We start from the raw sequence: 26,630 nt of genomic DNA, 5'->3' as shown, positions 1-26,630 counted from the left end.
AGAGAGAGAGAGAGAGAGAGAGAGAGAGAGAGAGAGAGAGAGAGAGAGAGAAAGGAGGCCGACCATGAGCACGTGGAGAGAGAGGGGGTAAAGGAATGGAGAGAAGACAGGAAGGCGAGAGCAAGAGAGCAAGAGATCAAAGAGGGGGCAAGCAGCCCCTTTTATAGTTGATTCAGGCACACCTGGATGCTGCCAGGTAACTGTGGGGTGGAGCTTAGACAGAATGATAACAGTGTCAGTGATGGGAATTGATCTCAGGTGCTATGGAAGAACAGACAGTTCTACTTAACTGCTGAGCTATCACTCTAGCCCCCACCCCCACATTTTCTTTCTTACATTTGAAGGTGAGGAGGACTCCAGGATTGAGGGATCAGCATATGTTAAGGGTTTTTACATGTGGTTTTATCTCTTGTTAGGAAGAAGAAGGAAGAGAGACATCTGAGAGGGAGGGAGGGTCAAACTACAGTTAATAACTCACTCCAGAAGTAACAGTCTAGGTCCATCGTCTGCATTCAAGTACTTCTTCAAGCTTCCATCTCTCACCACAGTGCCACTATGCATTAAGTTTCTAACACAAAAACTGACAACCAACATGTGAGTTTAAAAGAGAGCCCATTTGAGGCAGGAGAGAGACTTAGTGTTTTCTGTTCCAACAGAAGACCTGAATTTGATGCCTAGCCCCCACACTGGGCAGTTCAAGCTTGCCTGTAGTTCCAGTTTCAGGGGATCCAATGCCCATTTTTTTGACATCTGTGAGCATGCACACACACACAGGCTACATAAACAGACATAGGTGCACATGAGTGAATAGACAAGGTCTCTCCTTAGTGATGGCTTAGTGCTTAAGAGCACTGTCTGCTCTTCCAAAGGTCATGAGTTCAATTCCCAGCAACCACAGGGTGGCTCTCATCTGCCTGTACCGGGATCTGATGCCCTCTTCTGGCATGAAGGTATACATGCTGATAGAGCACTAATACAGTTTTTAATTAGATAGATAGATAGATAGATAGATAGATGATATCAAAAGATTTACAAAACATCACAGTCATCATACATAATCTCCATTTTAAATCTACCCTAGTTTTGAAATCCTACACTGCTTTATTATAAAACGAATTCATTAGTTTCCAAGAAGAACTTACTCAGATTATTTTCTCTCTTCTACAAGATTTTTTTCCATTTCCTTTTTCTATTTTTTTCAAAGTCAAATGATTAACATGTTAGGAAATAATAGGTTAAAAGGCAGCATTCTTAAATTTTTCAGTTTTCTAAATCACCAGCCTCTTGTTTCATAAGAAAATGTCTTCCTGCCAATAAATCTTGAAGTGACATTTTGATTCCAGCATATCCTGTTTAATACACTTACTTTAACAAGAGAGGGACGAGGGAGGTGAACAAAGGAAGACCAAGGTAAAGTTACTGCACAACTCTGCATTTTCTTAGTGTGGATATTACTCCCCAAGATTATTTGGTCCAGAGAGCTGAGCATATAAATATCACATTCTGCATAGATAAAATCAATTTCCTCTATAGAAAAAAAAATGTCATCTGTGAGCATCTTAATATAATTAATTAAATTATGCTGTAGAAAGGGGACAGTCAGAGAGAATTTCAGTAAAACTGCCATTGTTGTCTGCTGCTGCCTATATTTTTATGTCTTAATTACTACAAATACAATGAGATAATTTTCTCAAAGGAAAAATATCCGAATGTATCATAATTTAAGAGTAAAATATATTTAGGGAAAATAAAGAGTCTTTTGATGAGGTGTTTAGATAGCAGTAAAGGAATTTATATTGACCAAGGAATTTTGGGTGATCCACTGGTATTTTGTTTGTTGGCAGGGTCACTTGTGAGGGCAGATTGTTCTCTCTTGTCCTTTCTGATATTCAAATACCAGACAATTGATGTTCAAGTGTTTTTATGGTAGAAGAAGAAGCAATCAGACTTTTCCTTGAGTCTAAAAATGCTACCTCCACTCCTAACAAATTAACTTGATATTTCTTTTTAAAAGCATAAAATCCAATATCCATTATACCCTTTCTTATAATACATGTAGCACCAGTATTGAGTGAATGGATGATGGTTCTCCTCCAAACTGCTATGTTTATCTTTCTCATTATCCAGAGGACTCTCTGGCAAAGGATTTCATTTGCAATTACCACATCATCTCATACCAATTACACTGGTGCACTTGTATTTGGATTAGGTTTTTTTCATCCAACATTGGAATTATGGAGCTGACTGATTTGGAGAACACTTAAATGGTGTACATTAAAACACTTATTATTTACTAGGGTGGACTATTAAGTGTATTGTACATGAGGCTCTAGTATTTGAAAACCAGGTGTTTGTTTTGTTTTTTTGTTTGTTTGCTTTTCCCTGAAAGACTGGCAATAAGGCACAGAGTCCTGCTCGTGCTGTGCCGTAGTTATGCTGTAGAGGTAGATGTCACAGTCATCATACAGTCTCTTTTTCTTTTTGAAATGGAGTGTGTGTGTGTGTGTGTGTGTGTGTGTGTGTGTGTGTGCATGCCAAGTGTATGCAGATGCATGCAAATGCCAGGAGATGGCATTAGATCCTCTGGAGCTAGAGGTCCAGGCATTGGCTCCATGTAGGTCCTAAGAACTGTACTCTCATTGTTTGCAAGAGCCCTAAGTATTCTTAGATACTAATCCACCTCTCCAACCTCTCCCCATGAACTGTTTTTCTAAGGCTACTCCAGAGCAGATACAAAACAGATGATGAATTCATTCAAAATTTCAATATTTGTTTTCCACAGTATAGTCTGGGAAGCCTTTCTCATCTGCAATAACTATAACACCTCACACCTCCATTCCTGTTGGTGCACATCTCTTTCCAGGAACCCATTCCCACTCTGATATCTATTATAAATGTGTGTGTGTGTGTGTGTGTGTGTGTGTGTGTGTATACTGAAAACTTTAGTGACTTAGCTGGTAACTGACAATTTAGAGCATTTCACATTTTGTCTTCATCTCATTTTATTAATATATTAAAATTAATTGATCTTAGCAATGATAATAATTAGGTGTGGAATTGCTCTCATTCATTGATTAGCTAGACAAAATTTTACTCAAGCAATGACAAAAATCTGAAGTCTCAGTCATCTTTCTTTCTGTTATTTCATGAACTTTGTTGATCATCAACCAGTTGGCAAAACATTTCTCACAATTTAAAAGATGTGCAGCATGGTATCCCTTTGTAACTCCTTTGATACAGAGCAGATCAAAAGTGTGCTATGATCTCTCTAAAGTCTATGGCTGCCATTGTTAACAGTTTATAAAAGAAACTTTGGTTCTTTTAAAGTGAAGCCAGTGGTTTTATTTTTCCTAATAGCTGTTGATAGAAAAAGAAGAAAACAAATCAATGACTTTCTGTTGACACATAAAAAATGAACAGAGATATGAACATAAAGCAAGACTGAAGAAAATAAAGGGTGAGGAAAAAAAAGGCTAAAGTGAGCCAGCTTTATCCTGGGAAGCTAGCATGGATATATACTCCTCTCCACCTACTCTCTTGTCAAAGCCTTACAAAAATATCAGTGGTAATGAAAAAATGAAAACCAAGCATGTGCCAACCATCTTGGGCTAGAAATATGCTTAAGACAGAACCAGCTTCAACCCAAGCCCTTTCTGAAGCCTATAGAGGTAGCCATGATCATAGCCAACTGGAGGCAGAGAGAAGACTTCCAAAGCCCACATATCTTATGTTCTGAATTCACTTTCCTTTTTCTTTAGTTAGTTCACCACCCTCTTCCTAACACAGTTCCTCTCTGGGCATGTTAGAGTAAAAGGGTATGATTTAAATATAAATGACTTGATTTCTGATTCCACTTTATATTAAAAACAACCAAAAGGCTGAGGTTCCCATTGTCTTTATTACATATAGGTACTTCCATTTGTGATGTGTTATTTGGGGGCGGGGTGGATGTAAATGCCATTGCCCATATGTAGATGTCAGAGGACAGCTTGTAAAAGTTGGTTCTCTCCTTCCATCAGGTAGGATTCAAGGATCATACTCTGGAAGTCAGGGCGAGGAGTAAGCCTCTTTACCCCCTGAATCATCTCTCTTGTCCAGAACATCATATCTTCATTTACAAAGTTCTGTTAGACATGGAGACTTTCAAAGATTCCTTTGATGACTAAATGAGAGGCATTTGATGGCATTTGTTGGGAACAACTTACTATGTAGTTTGAACCCTATACTTCAAACAATATATCACAGTGAAAATTGGTGAACAAAAGTGGTTCAGGGCATGATCCAAATGCCGTCCTGTTCTTGATAGGCTCAGGTGTTTCCAACTGATTCCTAGCCTATGATACTGGTTGGAGGCAGTGGTATTTTTAAGAGGTAGGAAGATCTGAGGTCAGTTCGGGCATGCCATTGTGGAGAACCAAACCTTCCTCTTTTTTCTTTGCTTCTTGGTTGTCATAAAGTCAGTAGCTTCTCTGTCCTCCTATTTCTGACATGATGGGATGCTTATTCACAGTCCCTAAAGCAGCAAATTCAAAGGATCATTGACAGAAATCTCTAACAATGTAGACCAAGCATTCTTCCTTTGATTATCTAGGACATTTTGTTATATAGTAACTGAGTGCTAAATAGAGCATATGTATTTAGATATACCTAATCACAGAAAAGCCATAGTAAACCTGTGGCCAGTTTACCCAAACAGGGTATCTGTCATGAGTAAAGTTGCTCTAGATGAGTTGCTAAGTATTGGGTGAGTAAACGGGAGACCTATACCATATATGTGCAGTGGAGAAGATTTTATGGACACTCTCAATTATTCTTCAGCTCTCTAATGGTATGGTACCCTGGTAAGTTACCCATGTTCCAATAGATGGACACAAATAGTATGTGAATAACACACTTAGATCTTAACTTCTTTTTTTATTATTTAAATAAAGAGGGCAAAATGTTGGGTGGGTTGACTGAGAGATAAATCTGGAAGGAGTTGGAGGAATAAGTTGAATATAATCAAAATACACTGTAAAAGAAGTCTGAAAGAACTATAAAAATAATTTTTAAAGATTTATTTATTTATCTTATGTATATGAGTACTCTGTAGCTGTACAGATGGTTGTGAGCCATCATGTGGTTTCTGGGAATTGAACTCAGGACCTCTGCTCACCCCGGCCTCACAATTTATTTATTATTGTATGTAAGTACACTGTAGCTGTCTTCTGACACACCAGAAGAGGTCATCAGATCTCATTATGGATGGTTGTGAGCTGCCACATGGTTTCTGGGATTTGAACTCAGGACCTTTGGAAAAATAGTCAGTGCTCTTAACTGCTGAGCCATCTCTCCAGCCCAAAAGTAAATTTCTATTTTTAAAGTATTGTTTCAGTAACAATAACTTTCTGTATTACCTTTACAATCTTTTACATTTTCTTGACTTCTCACTGTTCTCAAGTGTTGTTGCATGTAATGACATGAGCATTGCTGTTAGGATTTTGAGTGTTCAAACAATTTGTAGTAGAATAATGAAATTTCTTATCAAGATGCAGCTTCATAGCTCATTAATTTTACTTTCTTAAACTTCAGAAGAGTTTCCATTTCCCTTCTAGCAATTTTGGCAAATATTTTGGTCACTTCCTTTTCATGCCATTCATATTGAAGTACAGAAAACCTAGTTCCACAATGAAAACACTTCAACTACACCAAAACTACAGCCAGTGGGAAATTACCACCCTCACTATATTAAGACCTATACCTTTAAACTCTTGAAAGCAGCATTAAAATAGACTCTTCTCCGAATATGATATCGCTATTAAACCACAAGACCCAGAAGACTCAATTAAATCAATAACAACCTTTTTACTTGTGTAGCCTCCGAGTGATGGTTTTGTAAGGGAAGCCTCAGAGAGCCAGTGAGTTAGAACTGAACATGTCAGAACAACACAAGCGGTCTACTTTCTAGACGTACTTTCCCCAGAAAACTTCTTGTTTAAATGAGTCCATGTTCTCTGCTTATATAAGGAAATACATTTTTACAACTTTGTGCTTGAAGTGTTAACAGACGACACTTTTCAGAAACAAGTTTTGTTTCATTTTTCCTCATCAGACTGATGTTGCTGTGAAAAAGATGACATTTTAGGAAATGTTGGAAAGGAACTGTGTGGTTCACTGCAAACTATAAGTCAAGGAATTTTCGAGGTTTCAGGAGACTCATGTATGAGCACCTGGCATCTGCTTTTGGTATGACCTGTGCATTTTCTTTACTGAATTTCTAAGTGTCTTCCTTTGTTGATTAATTCAAGTCCACACAATTATTCTTTAGGTGATTACAGTATGAATCTATAACTTCTATTGTGCAGATATGGAGAAGATTGCAAGCATGGAAATGACTCAATTCTTTGAGTTTTCCAAATACATGCATATCTGATTTGTGATTATTGCAATATTTATGGATTTTTAGTTTTTTCCTTTAGTGTACATACAATTCTTTATTCTCAAAATTTATTCCCAAGTTTTAGAGTTAGTCTGTTCTAGTTGGGAATTAATATATTTTGTTTCAGAGATCGAATTACACTTGGAGAGAAGAAGTCAACTGACTGAAACATGTCAGTTCCAGCTGGACTAAAGTAGTTCTGTGGCTTGAGGTCTGGTATCTCTCTTAGAGGCACCTGACGACATAGCAGAAGCTTTAATGTCACGTGGTTTCTCTCCATTTTGAGTCCCATTCAGTCGTGAGTATATGGGGGAAATCTCTACAGATAGATTTATTTGATTTCACAACATAAAATGGAAAGTTTGCTCCACTAAAGTACCATGCTAAGCTTGTGGTTCAATCTTAATAATTTCTATTAACATTAAGTTTTAAGAATAAGAGCCACAAAACAGAGTTTTTATATTAGAGATTTATAGGGACATCTCAAGTTGATTAATGTGGGCAGTCATTCAAAAAATTTTACATATTATACATTGTATCTGTTTATTGAGAAAGAACTTTGGCCTCTGCTGCTGTAACATTTTTCTGCACTTAGGTTGCTTCATGTATGGTTATATCTAATCAAGCTGGCCTGCTGCTTATAGAGAGGTCTCAGTTACTACTGTTAATGATCAGTACAAGACAAGGCCACCCTATGGCACTTATGTATCTAGATAAAGAAAAGATCCCTTATTGAAGGGTCCTGTGTAAAGACTGGCAAAATATGAAGGTGGCCCAAGCCATGCAAAAATATGGTCAAATGTCACTGTCCTTGATGATAGGAGTGGTGGCATTCCCACTGTCAGTCACAGCCTAACCCACCTCTGTCTCCATCTTCTACATACAGCTTAGCAGTCATGGACTTTATCCACACTTCATGACCACAAAGCCCAGAACAAATCCCCATTGTAAGCTCTACCCTAAAACCTGATCAAGAGCCTACAGGTAAATTCCAACACCCTTTTATCAGGGTACAAGCTCCATCCCCAAGACGCTCAGTCAACAGACTTCATTTTCAGAATCTTTCTGGTGTGTTTTGTCTCAAATGTACTGAAAGCAGGATATAGCAAAGGGAACTAATATACTGCATCTGCTCAACAGTCCACCGGATGCAGAGCACACTGGGAATCCACAGATCCTGATGTGTTGAAAGTGAGCGTCATAGAATGGGGTAAGGTTATGTTTGTTTGGGGACTGCATTTGCTTTCTGGGGTGAGGAAGACATTTAACAAAGGCATTGAATCTGGTCAGTGAAATTCTTGCTAGTCGTATGCAGACAGCCCTGGGTTTGATTCCCACATAAACTAGGATTGGTTTTACATACCCATAATCACAATCCTCATCTGTGAAGGCAGGCAGCAATCAGAAGTTTACAGTCAACTTCAGCTCCATGGGGAGTTAGAGACCAGAGTGGACTATATAGTTCCTGTCCAAAATAAATAACAGAATCAAAACCAGAACTCCATTTAAGTGTGATTTTTTTTTTCCATTAGAGGGGGAAAATCTTTAATTTTGAAGAAATGATGTTCCTTTTACAATGATTCCTAGAATATATACATACACACACACACACACACACACACACACACACATTAAAGAAATAGCTATCTATGATCTATCAGGGTATCATCCAAGTAAGATCTCAGTAAACTTATTTGAAGTGAAATTGAAATTATAATTTTTTTTTGGACCAGAAATTAATAACATTTTTAAGCCCCATGGGACAAAGCTGAATCATTTCCTGCTGTTGTAAAGAGCATTTCTTGGAAGGCAGTCACATTGGTCATTCATGGGTTTTATTATTTGTAAATTTTATGCATGTGTATGTGTTTTAATCGATTCTGCCCTCAATCCCCTCCCTTCCCATTCCTCTCTTATCTCCCCACTATATTTTCCTTCCAACATCATGTTATTTTTTTTAAAAGAATCTAATGAGTTTATTTATTTTTTTAATTTTTATTTATTTTTACTCTACTTGCACGAATATTTTGCCTGCATTTATGTATGTGTGTCTTTTGCCAAAGGAGAGTCAGAAGGCATTGGATCCCCTGGAACTGGGTCTATGGAAATTTGTGAGCCCCATGAACATGCTGTGAATTAATCTTGGGTTCTTAGGAAGAGCAGGCAATGCTCTTCACTATTGATCCATCTCTCCAGCACACACACACACACACACACACACACACACACACACACCACCACCACCACCACCACCACCACCACCACCAGCACCACCTTATCCCAACTTCTCTATATCCATTATTGCAATGGAGAAGAGTTTTTTAGATAGAAATAGGGGAAGCTAAACAGCTTCCTGAAATTGGGCTAGGGATACACTCTAGTTTTATAGTATGTACAAAATATTTAATGTTTACATGCAAATCATAGTTAGAACATAATGAAACACCACAGCTCCATCTTCTCATCTAGAAAGCTGGCATTATAATCTTAGTTCTTATCCACAGAGTCACTAAGCAGATTAAGTGTAATGATGTACTTAAAATACTTAAAATAGTGTTGCAATAAAATAAATACATATCTTTTCTGGTTGCTAGTAACCTCTAACAAGACAGTAATAACATATATTTAAATACTCTCAGTTGTGTTGTATTGTACAAAGACAAAACTATCAAAATCCACACTGCCTAAAGGCAGGGTCAATGGAAATTGGGTCATTCCATACAGAAATATTCTAGTTCAGACAAGGATGGGTTTCATCTAGGGGGTTCCTCATCTGATATAGCTGTTGCTGCTATAGAATGGGAAATGGGAAATCTTGAGCACAAGAACATGCCTGTAAAAAATATCTTATAAGAAAGGCATTGGTGCTAGCCTAAGCCAAGATATTAAAAGAATATGGTGGGCACCAGGAGCAGGATCCTTTCCTGAAGGAGCCCAGCTCCCCAGAGGCCTCATTGTAGCATTTAGACTTTCACTGTGGTAGAAATTTGTTTCTGCTGCCTCCTTTCATCCTTGCTTTTGCAGATATTTTATGGCCTCCAAACTCTTCTCAAACTGTAACCCTACCCTTAACAACACAAAGATAACTACAGAGACTAATATTCATTGACCAACAAAGAACAAAAAGTGATCCTCACCATTGGTCAGCTTGCACATTTTAAAATTTCATTTTTCAATGTTGGGATTGTAAAATTAGAAGCTATAGAGGGACTGATCAGTGAGAGAAGTGTGAAAATTATTTGACAAGGTTTATTACTGTTAGTAACGATTCTCAAAGTAAGTTTTCATTAAGCTCCAGACAGCACATTTAAAGGTTCTTACCAATGCTACACATAGAAATTGAGACCATCAAAGAAGGTAGAAGGTTCACTGAAGAATTACAGAATCCAATTTAGAATCAAGGACACAAACACTTGCCTAATGAGTTACTTTTTCAATAAAATAGCTGCTCACCACAGCCTGTAACGGTAGCTCCAAGAGATTTGAGGCCTCTTCTGCTCTCTGTGGGTACTGCACTACTGTGGCACACATTCACATAGATGTACACTTATATTTTTAAAGACTAAAAGATCTATGTGTAAAAAATATAAAACTTCCTATATTTTGTTAAAATTATCCTCTATAAGAGAAATTATTGTAACAAGATTTTTACTCTACTTGAGGCCTACTGTAGCAAGCTAAAATGCTTATAGATTTTATTTAGCTAATATTTTATGAATTCAGATGACTAAAGTCACAAACATGGGTTGAAGAGCTGTCTTTGTTAGTTACTTGCCATGAAGCCTGATCAACCGAGTTTAATTTCCCAGTACCTACGTGGAGAAAGGAGAGGACCAATCCCCACAAGTTATCTTCTGACTTCAATATGTCCTTCATGAGTCATACATGAGCAAGCACACACAAAAATATAACTAAATTAATTAGTTAATTAAAAAAATAAAATTCAAAGTGTTAAAGATAAACATACATAGAGTATGCTCAGAAATTTTCAAACCAAGAGAATCATTCTGAAAAATAAATTGGTATATAAGGTATTACTTTTGCCTCACCTTTTTTATGATTTACACAGGATGATGAGACCCAGAGCACTCAGGTTCATCTGAAAATATCTAAAGTCTGGAAAAGCAAAAGAATGAAAATGTATTATCTCTAACGATGTTGTAACTTAGACCAAGGTTTTATTAGAAAATCTTCCTTTACTGGACTGTAATCTATCACAAGACAATTATGGTCTTGTATATGAAAATGTACTAAGTCATTTATGTTTAGAAAGCTCCCAATGTGCTCTCATAATCAATATAAAAAGCAGTAGACTAAACTCTTGTGAATATGAAAAAAATTCATGAAAAATTGTGAGAAGACAGAATAATCTTATGCCAATGAATAATAGTGTTTAGATGGGACTTTGATACATTAGTGACTTTCTTGGACTTTCCTAATATATTTTCATTAAAGGAAGATACAAATATTTGAGAATATAGTAAGATGCCTATTCTAGATAACACATATGTATTTTTTTCTGAATTTAGGAAAGCAGTCATGAAGTAAACTCTTTGATACCATCTTCTTTACCTCTCTCAACAGAAAGGCACGTGGAACAAACATGTAGCCAAGCAAAGCTGCAGGGCCTGGGGCTGGAGTTGCAGCGCAGTGGCGGCATGTGTGAAGTCCTAGATTCAATCACCAGCACTAGAAACCTTAAAACAAATCAACATTGTTGAGTATTAAAAATCAGACAAACGGTGTTTACAGATATGGTCAGCAAGTAACAGCACTGGGCATGCAAGCACTGAAACTATAGTTTTGATCCCAGTTCCAATGCAACAAATATTAGGTGTAGTCCTATGCATACTCAGAGCCTCAGCACTGAGCAGGGTATAGCTAGAGGATCAATAGTGCTTGCTGGACACTAAAAATTAGAAGAAGAAAATCAAACAAACAAACACACAAAACATGAACTCAGTTCAGGGAGAGACCCTGACTCAAAGAAATTAAAAAGAGGATGTCAGATGCTGCCTCTGACCTCATGTACTCATAAGCTAATAAACATAGACACATCATATACTTCAGTATAAGCTGGAATCCTGAAGAAGTAGACTCTCTCTCTCTCTCTCTCTCTCTCTCTCTCTCTCTCTCTCTCTCTTAAATTTTTCAAAATCTACTTGAACTAAGGTTCTTAAATGCTTCAACCTCCCTCATAGCCAACCAACCAGATATAGGGGAAAAGAAAAGTTGACAGGAAATGGGGGATTTGCATCTGTTCAGAAGTAGTTCTTTGGGGGTAATTCCAAATTCATTGTCAGGATATCAGCAGCCCAGTCCAAAATCAGTAGCAGCAGTTTGATCCAAAAGAAGCTACAAGGATCTACCAAACTGGGACACGTCTGTGGAAGCAGCAGGAAGCAGCTGGAATACCGCAAGAAGTTTTCTGGCACATTTCTCTCTATGAGGTCATGACAAGTAAGCAAAGATGGGAAAAGTGTTGCAAGGCGATCCAATGCAAGAGCATCATCAGCAAAGACCAGTGAAGCCTTACAAGGTGAACAAATGCAAGAGAGTCCTCTCACTTGAGTTGGGGTTATTTTCTATTTAAGCACTATAGGCCCTCTCAAGTGTTTACTCCAGCAAAACATCACATGCTCTTTCACAAGACAGCTTCCAGAAAAGCACCAGGTATCTGTTCCAACAAAACATCTTCTCATGTGTCTGCTTTAGCAAAATATCCTCTCATAAGACAGCTTCTAGTAAAATATCACATGACACAACTGAGTTTCCAAAGAAATCAGAAACTTCTCTCCCTGCCTCTCAAAACTTCAGGCTAATGAAAACAGAATACAGTACAATTTAACCAAGGGAAAAGAAGTCTAAAGAAACAGACTTCTGCATAGCATACAATGAATAAGGAAAGTGCTTTAAGGTCAAGGGCTCCTCCCCTAGCCTGTCATGCTTCCAATGTAATTTGACTTAATGACTGATACTGAGAAATTTCAAATCTCTTAAGTGATGCTCTTTCTACATTTAAAATAACATGACTAACTAGTTCCTCCAGATCATTATAATTGATATCAATTTAGATCTAAGTCTACTATAGACACATTCTTTAGTAAGCTGCTATATATTAAACTGAGAATATTACTAAGACAAATTCTATCCTGCCAAGCTTCAGAGAACATTAGTGCAAAAGATACATCAAGTAAAAAGTAACAAAAATCTTGTTACATTTAAGGAGATTTTGAATTTGAACAAGCTATGTAGAATTCCCCTTTAAGATATTAATAAAGTATTTGGAATAATATGCTTAGTTAGTTTTAAAAATAGAATATTATATAGTCTAAGCTGGCCTCAAATTCCCCAATGTAACTGAGGATCACCTAAAATTTTTGATCCACAGAGAGTTGAGACTACAGACATGTATTAACACCCTCTAATTTATGAGGTACTGGGAGTTGAACCCTAGGCTTTGTTAATGCTAAGTAAGGACTCTGTCAACTGAGCTACACTCATTGCAGCTACATAATATAAAGTGGATGTTCACAATTAGCTATTGGATGGAACACAGGGCTCCCAATGGAGGAGTTAGAGAAAGTACCCAAGGAGCTGAAGTGGTCTGCAATCCTATAGGTGGAACAATAATATGAACTAACCAGTACCCCCAGAGCTCGTGTCCCTAGCTGCATATGTAGCAGAAGATGGCCTAGTCAGCCATCATTGGGAAGAGAGGCCCCTTGGTCTTACAAACTTATATGCCCCAGTATAGGGGAACACCAGGGCCAAGAAGTGGGAGTGGGTGGGAAGTGGAGGGTGGGAGGGTATAGGGGACATTCAGGATAGCATTTGAAATGTAAATGAAGTAAATACCTAATAAAAAAATGAAAAAAAATTAAAAATATAACTTACCAAGTCATATTTCATTTATTTTCCCTTTCATAATGTACATTTTCAGTAGAGTAACATTATCCAAAAAAAATATAAATTACAGAGAGATTTGACTGAGGAAGCCTTCAACAAAAATCCAACACACCTTCATGTTAAAAGTCTTAGAAAGATTAGGAATTCAAGGCACATACCTAAACATAATAAAAGTAATATACAGCAAACCAATAGAAAACAACCTCAAATTAAATGAGGAGAAACTTGAAGTTATCCCCTTAAAATCAGGGACAAGACAAGGCTGTCAATTCTCTCCCTATCTATCCAATATAGTACTTGAAGTTCTAGCTAGAGCAATAAGAAAACAAAAAAGATCCAAGGGATACAATTTGGAGAAGAAGAAGTAAAGGTATTACTATTCTCAGATGATTGATACATTAATATACATAACTTACCCCAAAGATTACATAACTCACCAGAGAATTCCTACAGCTAATCAACTTCAGCGAAGTTGCTGCATATAAAAATTAAGTCAAAGATATCTGTTCCCATTCTTTATACAAATGATAAGTGAGCAGACCAAGAAATTAGAGAAACAACACCTTTCACAATAGTCACAACTCATATATCTTGGTATAAGTCTAAGCAAGCAAGTAAAAGATCTGTAAGACAAGAACTTTAAGTCCCTGAAGAGAGAAATCGAAGAAGACCTCAGAAGATGGAAAGATCTTCCATGCACATGGATTAGTAATAGCAACAGTGAAAATGGCCATTTTACCCAAAGCAGTCTACAGAGTCAATCCAATCTCCATCAAAATACCAACACAATTTTTTTTATAGACATTGAAAGAACAATTCTCAACTTCATATGGAAAAACATAAACCCAAGATAGACAAAACAATTCTCAACAATAAAAGAACATCTGGAGGAATTGCAATCCATGACCTCAAGCTGTACTACAGAGGAATAGTGATTTAAAATTAAAAAAAAAAAAAAACTACATGGTATTGGTACAGAGACTAGTAGGTTGATCAAGGGAATATAAACAAAGAGGCAGAGATAAACCCACACATCTATGGACACTTGATCTTTGACAGAGAAGTCAGACCTATACAGTGGGGGGAAAAGAGAGCATCTCCAACAAGTAGTGCTGGTCTAACTGGCAGTCTGCATGGAAAAGGATGCAAATCGATCCATATTTGTCATCCTGCACAAAGCTCAAATCCAACTACATCAAGGACCTCAACATAAAACTGTGTACACTGAATCTAATAGAAAAGAATGTGGGAAATAACCTTGAATGCATTGGCATAGGAGAAAATTTCCTGAACAATGGCTCAAGCTCGAAAATCAACAATTGATAAATGGGACTTCTTGAAATGGAAAGCTTCTACAAGGCATAGGACACTATTGATAGGACAAAACAGCAACCTACAGATTGGGAAAAGATCTTCGCTAACCCTGTATCACACAGAGGGTTAATATCCAAAATATAGAAAAAAACTCAAGTAGTTACACTCCAGAAAACATCAAATAACCCAATTTTTAAAATGGGGTACAGAGCTAAGTAGAGAATTCTCAGCAAAAGAATCTCTAATGGCCAAGAAGCACTTAAAAAAAATGTTCAATATCTGCCTTACACCAATCAGACTGGCTAAGATAAAAAAACTAAAGTGACAAAAGAGGCTAGTGAGGATGTGGAGAAAGGGGAACACTCCTCCATTGATGGTGGGATTGCAAAGTTTTGCAACCACTCTGAAAATCAATCTGGTTCCTCAGAAAACTGGAAATAGTTCTACCTGAAGACCCAGCTATACTGTTCCTGGGCATATACCCAAATGATGCTCAACTATATCACAAAGACACTATGTTCATAGCAGCCCTATTCATAATAGCCAGAAACTTGAAGCAACCCAGATGTCCCTCTGAAAGTTGGATACAGAAAACGTGGTCCAATTACACAGTGGAATACTTTTCAGCTATTAAAAACAAGGGCATCATGAATTTTGCAGGCAAATGAATGGAACTAGAAAATATCATCCAGAGTGAGATAACCCAAACTAAATAGGACATGCATACTATGTACTTATTGATAAGTGGATGCTAGCCAAAAAGTACAGAATACCTAGGATAGAACTCACAGACCATAAGAAGTTTAACAATAAGGAAAGCACAAGTCAGGATGCTACCAATCAAAGAGCATACACAGGTCTTGGACTACCAAGACTATATAGCAGAGGGTTGCCTTGTCTAGCCACAGTGGGAGAGGATGTGCCTAATCCTGTAGAGACTTGATGCCTCAGGTTGGAGAATACCAAGGGTGCTCCTTCTCAAAGGCAAAGGGGAGGGGAGATGGAGAGTAAGAACTCTTTGAGGGGGAACTAAGACGGGGACAACTTTTGGGATGTAAGTAAATAAAATAATTTTTTTAAAAAAAGAGTACTAAGAAAGCAAATTAAGATATACTTTTTAGTACAACCAATTTGAGCTTATCCCTGACTAGCTTACAAATAAATGAGATTCACACTGTGGTTATTTTATTTGGCTTTGACAATTAACTGGGGTCATCCCTAATCTACTCTAAGATAATCTAATTGCTGGCCTGGTTACATCCCCAGCAGTGTACTCCAAACCCTGCTGTCTCTCCTGGCCACATGCTCATGGATCATCTACCCTCACGGAGGCTTCCTCCTCTCCTCTTGTTTTTCTTCCTTCTCTTGCTGGTCTTTCCTCTCTCTTCTCTGCCACCAACCAGGTAACTCAACACCCACCTATCTCTAATCCCTCCTGTAATTGGCTGTAGTCAGTTTTATTTAACCAATAGCTTTAAATCAAGAAACATGGTTTGTACAATAAAAGCTTGTAAATGTGAGAATTCACTCATAGGTCTAGACCTTCAGGTACAAAATTTAGTGTTACAATACATATAAGCAGACCAAACTTCAACAATACTAATGTAGGATGCTTGCCAAGTTATATTACTGAATAACAAGAAATGTTTTGAGCATTTGTGATAGGCTAAATATACGAATATCTTTGTCCCTCAAAATACTGTATCTTGGCATTTAAACAGTTTCGCAAATATGTGTACAATATTTACACATGCAAATGCATTTGGATCAAATCCACCATCCATTCCCTCCTCTCCAATTTCACCCTATTCCTGCCTTTTCACACCCAATATTCTCTCTGTCTGTCTGTCTGTCTGTCTGTCTGTCTACCTGTCTGTCTGTCTGTCTGTCTGTCTGTCTTTCTCTTCTCTTCTCTTCTCTCTCTCTTTCTCCTCTCTCTCTTCTATCACTGAATCCTTTTATCATTATCTGGATGTGGAGCAATTTACTGGAGCATGGACTCTACCTCACTGCCAAGGGTCAGCTCTAGCTCGGAGAGGCATTTCTGAGAGAAGGGGTGTTTGAGAGCATCAAAAACTAATGACTCAAAGTCAATTATAAGGTGAAAGCTGGGAGCCTGTGTTTTGTTCAAGATAGCTTTCTCTGCAGATCTATAGAAAGCTCATTCAGATAAGTCAGCTCTCCCTGACCTAGGACCAGTCTTTTATTTACATTTCATTCCGTTTTAACTCCAGGTTCCTTTTTAATTACCTCACAAATCAGCATTCCACAAACCCAGCCCATCAATTATTAGAAAGACAGAGCAAGCACATTTTTTAACCTTGTAAATGAATTCAGAGTTCTATGATCCTTTGAAAGCCCAGACTTAGCTAGGTAGATTGGATTGGATCCCACCCTGAAATCATGACTCCTTAAATCTCTTTATCTTAGTCTTTAGTATCTTTCTGATAATCTGGCTCATAGTGTCTCTGTTCTTTCAGGTCTGTGAGGCTCTTTATATAATTCATTTTGCATCCTTACTTTTTGCACAGTTAAGAAATATATTCTAGAACTCATGTTTTCGAAGTTCTTTCCCACAGCCTTAAGGACTGTCCTGAAGACGTCAGAATTTACCATTTTGCCGAGACATTAGACACACCCTTGACTCTCAGACTTGGGATGTCTCTGATTATCATGGAGTCATTTACCTTGCCCTAAAAGGAGGAACATGAAGTAAAACATATATTTTTGTACAAACAAGTTTCATGCTTAGCAACCATCAACACTTATAGAGGCCCACAGCCTGCTGGCTCTATTCCAGGTGCAGGAACCATGTGACACTGTTCCTTCACATAGCCATGCAGGACTTAGCACCTCACCCATAATCATTTGCTTGTGGATTCTCACATCCTCAGAAAATGGTAGGAGTTAATATCTACCTCTTCCATCCATGATGGAATTTTGCTGGCTTCATTTGACACAGGTCTGATGCATACAATCTCAGTTGCTATGAGTTCATGTGTGCAACTGTCCTTTCATATAAAACAAATACTGTTTTGCTACAGATATCTATACCCTCTCACTCTTACAATTTTTTTGCCCCATCTTTGAGCCTTAAGGAGAAAATGTGTGACATTGGTGTCCCACTTAAGCCGAATATTCAACAGTCTTTTATTTCCTGACTGTTGACTATGTGTATATCTATGCACAGAGACTCAAGAGGTCTCAAGCTCAGATAAATGACTACAGGCAGTCAGTGGCTATTGAAAGAGTAAAATGAACTTTTCTTAAGGCACAAGGTCCACGATACATCATTTAGTGTTAAGGGGTCATCCCTAAACATGTATACATCAGCACAACACTAAATGGACTCAGTATGCTATGCAATCTAACTCAAAGAATTCTGTATATCCTCTATATACTTGCTCAACAATGTTTATTACTGCTCTATTATGATTCCATTAGCTAGGCCAAAAATCTATGGCTAGTTAAATCTCAGACCTAAAGGAGCATCTAGTAATATCCTATTAATGCACCTAGTATTAAATTGCAACCTAAGTTCTTATCTTTATAACTATAGATTACTGCCTCTCTCAACCTTACTAGGGAGGCTTATTTGGGAGATAGATGATAATTGTTTACTTTCAGGTATAATTCATACCCATTTGGTAAAATTCTTATAACTGGAATATAAATGGAATATAAAAATTATATCTCTTCAATGATTAAGTTTAATGGGACTATTATTTCCATTTACTAACACATACTTTTACTGTATGTGTCTGTAAATGTCTGGCCTCATGCATTCACATGATAAGGGGTCATATTGAAGAAATTCATATAACAAAGCACTGAGGTATACTTGTGATCAAGGCCCAGGCATAGCCACAAGTACTTAGCCCAACAGTGGGCATTTTTGAGCTTGGCATAGAATTAAGTGTTCAGAACCCTTGAAACACCTAGATAAATCATAGAGCAAGTCCTAGAAACAGAGGGCCCTTAAGTCATGTCTGGGTATGAGACTGAGACAAACTGTAACAAAGAAAATAAATGTATATGGTCATATCCTATATGGTACTTGTTACACAGCAATAGCTGACTAACATACATTTTGCTGCCTAGAAGGAGAACACTTTTTAACAGTTTCAGAAAGTATGGAAGTGTCACCAGAGCATGTATGGTCAGAGGCTAGAAAGATATGAAATATAATAATACAAAATGTCTAATTCACCTCCATAAAGATCTGGATAGCAGTCTGAACTTAGAAAATACTGGTAATGAAGTCTCAAAAGACATAAGAATATTCTCCAAAACCAAGGGGGACAAAGTCTTCTTAAGTAGCTCAAAGCTAAGGAAAATTTTCATGTCAATAACACTGATAATGAAAGATTACCTGATAAACTATTCAAACAAACTGCTAAGGGTGTCCCTGGTTTCATCTCGCCTCTTATGGTACATGCAAGAGACGATAAACTGAGGGATTGATTAATTAAAAAAAAAAAAAAGCTACAGGGAATGATCATCATGAGCTAACTAAGCCTCTTTGTTTAGGCAAAGAAAAAAACTTAAAATATTTTCTAGGACTGACCAGAAAAAAATGGGTTATGGGGCCTTCTTTAGTGATAACAGAGTGAGTGTACACCTGGACAAATTTCTGAAAAAGCTCAGGAGGATAAGACATTTGAATATTCTGCCACAAACCCCATCATTTCAAGCAACTCGGGGTATGCTGAAGGAGCCCTCCAATGAAGCACAAGTCATGCTGAGAGCTGTATGGCATCGTCCCCAAACCCTGTCAGCAGAACCCGGAGTAGAAAGGTTTCCCCAGCTCCATGGAGTAAGTCTTTTTAAATCTGCAAGGAAGTTACAGCACTCAAGTGTTGGTAAGACAGGTTGAAAGAAAAACCAGTCAGGACAGGAGTACACAAGATATAGTTCTTAGGTAGGTTTCTCCTTGCATAACACAAACTGAGACTATTGTGGAGAAATAAGGTCAACAAAAGCACCGAGATGGTAAAGTGGGACCACCCAAGCCATGCCCTGTCATGGAAACAGAATCAAGGAACATCCAACATTTGCTTAGCTCAATTTCAAAATTATTATGGTTGCTTTCTCACCAACCATCTCCACATTCTGGAAACTGTAATGCCAGCAGTCATTATCCTGTGGCACGCTGTCTTGGTAGGAGAACACTTGTTTCCCTAGTGTCCCAGGTCTACAGATACAGAGATGTGTCTCAGCTAACTTCCTCCATCAAGTGAACTCATCCCGACTTGAACCTACCTTGAAGGCAAGATCTTAGATTTAGATTAAGTTGTAAAATGATCTTGCATCCTCGAGGAACAGGGTGTTTTTGTGTACTCAGAAGACTATTGGGGGGGGGGTGTCTTAGCACAGACCTTGTTAGATAGTGTCTATGATGTTCTCTCCTGCTGTTAATGAAATAAAATAAAACCATTCTTTACACAACTGGCTGCTAACCAGATTATTTTAGAGTTGAGTGAATGCAACTTCTCTGTTACGTATGATTCTGTCTTGCCATTTGGCCCTTTCTGTCTTTCCCTTTAGCACCTCTAATGGTTTTCTTCGAGGTTTATGAGACGAGAAAATGAAATGGACTCGAAAAAACTGTCAGGTGCAAAACACGAAAAATTTCACTGAAAAGATGAAATTCTACCAGTAAACATGAGTGTCTGGAAAGCAGATCCTTCACTTGTCAGTCATTTAGATTGACACCTGCAAATGTATTAGTAGTCAATACCATCAAAAACCTTTCGAAAGACCCTCAAGGAGAGAGAACACAAGTACACCAAACCTATGTTCATGACACACGCTATGAGTTAAGTAGCACAGAAGTGTTTATGCTTCCAACACAATGATAATCTCTACACGACAAGACTTAAGAAACATACCTTTCATATACAGCCATGTGTTTTACTATGTGGCAGACATTAAGACAGATAAAATACCTTCAAACAGCAAGCGGGCACCCCACTCTTTTTGAGTAGTCTTCCTTTGCTTTCCATCCCTTTGGTGACTTTTAGATTTTTTCTTGGTTTTGTACATTATTAGAAATATTATCTTTCATGAGGTAAATTATTTCCAATAATTTAAAATCTTATGCAGAGTACTTTCATAAAATACTTGCCCCATAAGTCCATTCCAGTTACCTAAATTAGAAAGCTTGAGAGCTCAGATACAAAACCCAAATGAGAAAGCAATCAAAGCAAGGTCACACTTTGGTCCAGTTACTTTAGGGCTGTTGTTGAAGAGGCAAGAAAGAAAATATGTGCCTATCCCTATCTAGGTTTTTGTGTCACATACAAATCCGTGGATCTATTGGGTACCTAGGGGGTGTTAAATGTGCTCTCTGAGCTTTGTCCCTTCAGCCAGGATTCTCTGTAACCCCAACTTCAGCCAGGATTCTCTGTGATGTCCCACTTCAGCCAGGACTCTCTGTGACACCATTTTAAATTCATGATTATTGAGTTAGCATCAATAGTGAAACTCCAAATCAGAGACAAAGCACTACACCATAATATATTTTCGTATTCTAAATACAAGGATGAAACGGTCTCCTGTTAAGCTTTGAAGGTGTCTTCTCAAAGTATGTGGCATACACTTGCACCCCAGACAATGGCAGCTTGGGCAGGTGCAACTGGTGAGATCTGACTGGGTCCTGCAAGGGTGGAGAGGATGAAGAAATGAATTCCGTGAATGCTCCCTTCCCCCTTCTTCCCTCCTTCGCTCCCTCCCTTCCTTCTTCTTTCCATCTCTCTCCATCTCATATTTTCCTTTCATCTTCTACAATAGTATTATATAACAAGAATAGCCTCACTAAAAACTAGTCCCCTGATCATGGACTTCCCAACCTCAATAACCGTGAGCTATTAAAAGTCTGATTATCCTAAATTACCCAGTTGAGGTTATTCTATGAAATCTAGATTTTTGTGTCACATACAAATTCATTAATCTATTGGGTACCTAGGGGGTGTTAAATGTGTTCTCTGAGCTTTGTCCCTTCAGCCAGGATTCTCTGTAACCCCAACTTCAGCCAGAATTCTCTGTGATCTATATTTGAAAAAATATAGACATTGAAATAAATAATCATAGCAGGATGTACTCAAATGGCATCCTGCTATGATTATTTATTTCAATGTCTATATTTTTTTTAAGGTAGTATACTTCCTTGAATACAACTTTCCCTGGGACATCAATGGCAAACTGAGAAATTTTTCTCTGAAAACTTCCAAGGGTATGAGTTTTAAGGGGCAGGGGGAAGAGAGAGAGAGAGAGAGAGAGAGAGAGAGAGAGAGAGAGAGAGCTAAAAGAGTCCTTCAACTCCAAGAACATGTCAGCATGATTAATGTTATAATAGATATGAGCACCAGGAGGCTGATGGAGGAAGAAGCGGCCCCCCTGTGAGCCTGTGGGATAAGGACATGGGCAGTTTTCCAGAAGAACAGTTCGCCAGCCAGCTCAGGTTTCCCTTCTCCTTTCAAGGCTAATGCAATTTCACCTCTGACTTTAACATTCTGTTTGGGATTTTATTCTTACCTCTTCTCTCATGTTTTGCTTTATTTTCTGCCCAATAATCCTCTTTTCAACAACACAGCCAACTCTCCTTGGCTTAGCTATCAGATTAAGCCGATGGCAAATCCTAAAAACCCTAGCCATCTCTGCTGTATCCTGAGGAGGTTGGAGATGCTAGTCCATGAAAAGTAGCTGGAGCAGGGCACTGGAGAGGAACAACAACAAAAAGGAGCTTAGGGAGCAAAAGGCTCAGAAAAAATGTCAGAACTGGCAGGGGAGGGTTTGCAGAGCATCCCGGGGGACATGCTCTCAGTGGACGCGAACAGATGGTGGAAAAGAAAAATTATATATAGACACACACACATATATTTAAAAGCTGTAGAGCATGGCCCATAGAGATCGAGTAGGCTGACAATTAGCATACCATATTATCTATTATTTTTAGTTTGCAGATCCCTATTTATTTCTCTCAAGGAGTGCTCTTAGCATGCCACAGATTTTGAAATGAGGGACTCAGGGAAGGGTGGGTGAGATTAGGAGAGATCAGAGTGACTCAGTGGAAAACGAGCGCAGATGCTCTGGCACGGTGCCATCCCATCTTCCTGGGCAGGCACACAGACTGGCTAATGAAATTGTCGGGGACTTTGCTGGGGCTCCAGAGCTCTGGGGACTTTGCTGGGGCTCCAGAGCTCTCGGCTCCGGGGACTCCGTGGTGAGGCACATCCAAGGCTTTTTTCTTGCCTTCCACCTTACACATGGCTGCATGTGCTCTGAGAGTCCTGGGGTTCGTGGACCCCTTCCTTAGTTTCTGTACTTGAGCATTCACACATTAATCTCAGGAACCTTTCTTTCTATGTTAAAAAAATAAAAAAAGATTGAGCTTGATTTAGCTGTTCCCTGAAAGGTTCTGCCAGAGCCTGACCAATACAAATGTGGATGCTCACATTTGGACTGAGCAGAGGGACCCCAATGGAGGAGTTAGAGAAAGGACTGAAGGACCTGAAGGGGTTCACAACCTCATAGGAAGAACAACGATATCAACCAACCAGACACCCCAGAACTCCCAAGAACTGAAACATCTACCAAAGAATACACATGGAGGAACCCATGGCTCCAGCCACATGTGTAGCAGAGGATGGTCTTATCTGGCATCAATGAGAGGGGAGGCTCTTGACCTTGTAGAGGCTCCATGCTCCAGCATAGAGGAATGCTAAGGAGGTGAGGCAGGAGTGGGTGGATGGGTGGGAGACCACCCTCATAGAAGCAGGGCAGAGGGGGTGGGATAGAGGGTTTGCAGAGGGGAAAGTGGGAAGGGGGATAACATTTGAAATGTAAAGAAATAAAATAACCAATGAAAAAATATAAATAAATAAATAAATAAATAGATAGATAGATAGATAGATAGATGATAGATAGATGCTAAAAAGTCCAAGAACAGAGACAGAAGAAAAATAAAAAAGAAAATGATCGATCATTATTAAAAAGTGTGTTGTGTAAAATGAAAAACTGATATGAGGAATAATACATTGAGTAATTCATGACCCCAAATATCTTCTTCTTGTGTTTTGTTCAACACCGTAGGACATATACTGAAAGAGGAAATGCAGAGCAGTGAGTGTATTGGTGTGATGACACATGAGCTCATAACTAGCTAATGGGAAGATGTGAAAATAAACCTACTGAAGAAAGATTGTGGGCTTTCAGGGACCCTTGGAAATCTCAGCCTATCCTCATAACACTATGGGCATTTCTACTATCTGGACTAATCTAATCCAAATCAAAATCAAAATTGTAGAAAGAGTAACAAATATGGTGCAAAAACTGTGCTGTCAATTCAGGATCCATGTTTATTTAAAGAATCTGTAAAAAAAGATCAGGAAGTACAGACTGTTTTTATTTTTATTTCCTTTGGTAGTCTTGTTCTCCTTAGCTTAATCTCCTTCATTCTAAAGCAAGCAATCTCCTCTCTCTCTCTCTCTCTCTCTCTCTCTCTCTCTCTCTCTCTCTCTCTCTCCCACACAAGCCAACATCTGTGTACTCTCATATGAATTAGTCAAACCATTCTGGCTAGATTTCCTTCTGCCTTTAAATCCAAACCAACTATTACAGAAAACCAATGATTTGAAAACATATTTTATTAGTTGATGCATTGCCATTAGAATCAGGAAGCCAATGGAGTAGAGTGAAGTCAGGATGTAAATGATGGGTACGAAGGGGTAAGTGACAAAACAAACAGGGATGGGGTCCGGGGAGATAGCTAAGTTCTTATAGAGCAAGCCTTAGAAGCATGAGGATATGAGTTCAGTCCCTGGAAGACATGGATTTTTGTTTTGTTTTTAGCTTTGTTTTTTATGTCAGGTTTATAATGTGAATTCCAACATAGGGATGAAATAAGACAATACAGGGGCTTGCTGGTAAGTTAAATTTGTGGGTTTCAGGGTGATGAGGACTGTATCTCTAAAAAAAAATTAAATAAACAAATAAGCAAATAAGTAAATAAATAAATAAATAAATAGTGAATGGCATCTGAGTAATGATAGCCAAATCTACCCTCTGGCTTTCACACATGCACAGGCACATGCACATATACACACATACAGACACATACATACAAATACACATACACACACATGTACACATATATAAACACACATATACACACCCCTCCACACACAAAATATACATAAATATAGGTTATTTGATTTATTCATTAACATCTTAGTCATGCAAATTATAATTTTATCTATAATAACAGCGAATAAGTCTGCATTTGCTACATCCCTTACATGTTTGGATACTGAAAAACTTGACCCTCATACTTCATTAAATTTTTACAAACTCTTTGAAGTAGTTCTATCAAGATACTAACAGCTCAAATCAAAGGAAATAAAAGCGGGGAAGGCTGAGGAATGTCCATTCAATTCAGCATCTCCTAATTCAAAGTTAAAGTCTGTTTCCAGAGACTTTAACCCTCTCTGTGTTTCATTTCACTCACAGTCATATTGTCAAACTTCATGCTCACAAACTTCAGAGATGCTGGTTACATATTAACCTGTGCCTTTCTCACTTTGTGTGTGTGTGTGTTCAATGTATTTGTAAGTAGCCTATCATCCTTTTACTATTGGAAGCTGTTGTCCCACATGACAATTTTAACTTATAGTTTTCAATAAAGGAGTGTTTGCTGTACTCTCGCTCACAATGGTATTTGCACAAGTTGTACCTTCCTGACAGATAGCACTGTGGCACCCAGTTGAGGAAAGCCAAGCGATGGTCCTAACATGGACTGTACTGTCATAGATCTTCAACACGCATCCAGAAGCTGAGGAGTCAAGGTGATCATACAAAGTATTGAGATACTCAGTAACGAGATAACCCTTTTGGCAAGAAAACGGTATTTATCAGCCCCAAGTGTTCAGTCACTCACTGAAGGTTGTGGTCAAGAGAGATTCTTGACTCAGGAGTCAGTGAAACAGAAGTCATTATCAGAAAAATAAAACAGGACAAATAAATCCAGAATTTGTTGACTTGTCATTCCTTAAAAGAAAACACCAAAAAATACATCAAGTTCTATAGACCCCACAGAGTGTTCCAGCAATATACTATCATATTAGATAATTTGGGCAGTTATATTTCAACAGCTTTCTATGAACAATGGAATGCAGAAGTGGCCTTTGTAGATAGGTGTTACAGAACAATATCTAAAATCAAAATACCTGTGGGGTATTACTAGGAAATAGAGTTTGTTGGCTAATGAAGTACTACTGTTACTCCCTCCACACCTTTCTCAGTTCTTCTGAGATTGAGTCCCTCAGCAGTATGTTTTCAAAGATTTGCAGCTGAAGTTTCTACAGCTTTTTGACTTTTAAAGGACTAATGCCCATGAAGACTAAGATTTGATACAGACAACATCTGGAAGTGATTAGGTGTGATGTTCAGAAGAAGCCATTGTGTGTGAACTAAGATTAGTCACGCCCTACTCTAAATTAATCCATACTGAACATGACTGTTTCTTTTTTTTTTTCAGGTCATGAATTGTCTAAGAGACCCCATTTTATAAACAACTTTTGACTCCATTTTTATGGTACAGGGCTATTACACCACTGGGCCAGGCTGCCAACATCACTGTCTGTCTAGCAGTCCTCCTGTGACTTATTTGTTGTGCAAACTGTGAAACAACTTATTCCTGATAATAGAAATGACAAGGCCATCAATCTCTACATAGTAGTACTGAAACTGTAAGGAGTCATAGAAGGAAAGGTATGACACACTATCTCTATAACAAAGCAAGCTGAGTAGTGTCTATAGTCTCTTCAAGTAAAGGAGTCAAATGAAGGTTTTAAAATTAGAATTGCTAATTTTGAGAGTTTGGTTTTCCACCGTGGAGTGGGTCTGATCAGATCAGCCTCTGACGGAATCATGCAAATAATTATAACAGCTAACCGTTGTGGACAACTTGACCCAGCGAAACTGCTCCACA

Source organism: Mus pahari, chromosome 16 (genome assembly GCF_900095145.1).
Source record: "Mus pahari chromosome 16, PAHARI_EIJ_v1.1, whole genome shotgun sequence".
Classification (NCBI taxonomy): domain Eukaryota; kingdom Metazoa; phylum Chordata; class Mammalia; order Rodentia; family Muridae; genus Mus; species Mus pahari.
This window is presented reverse-complemented; position numbering follows the sequence as displayed.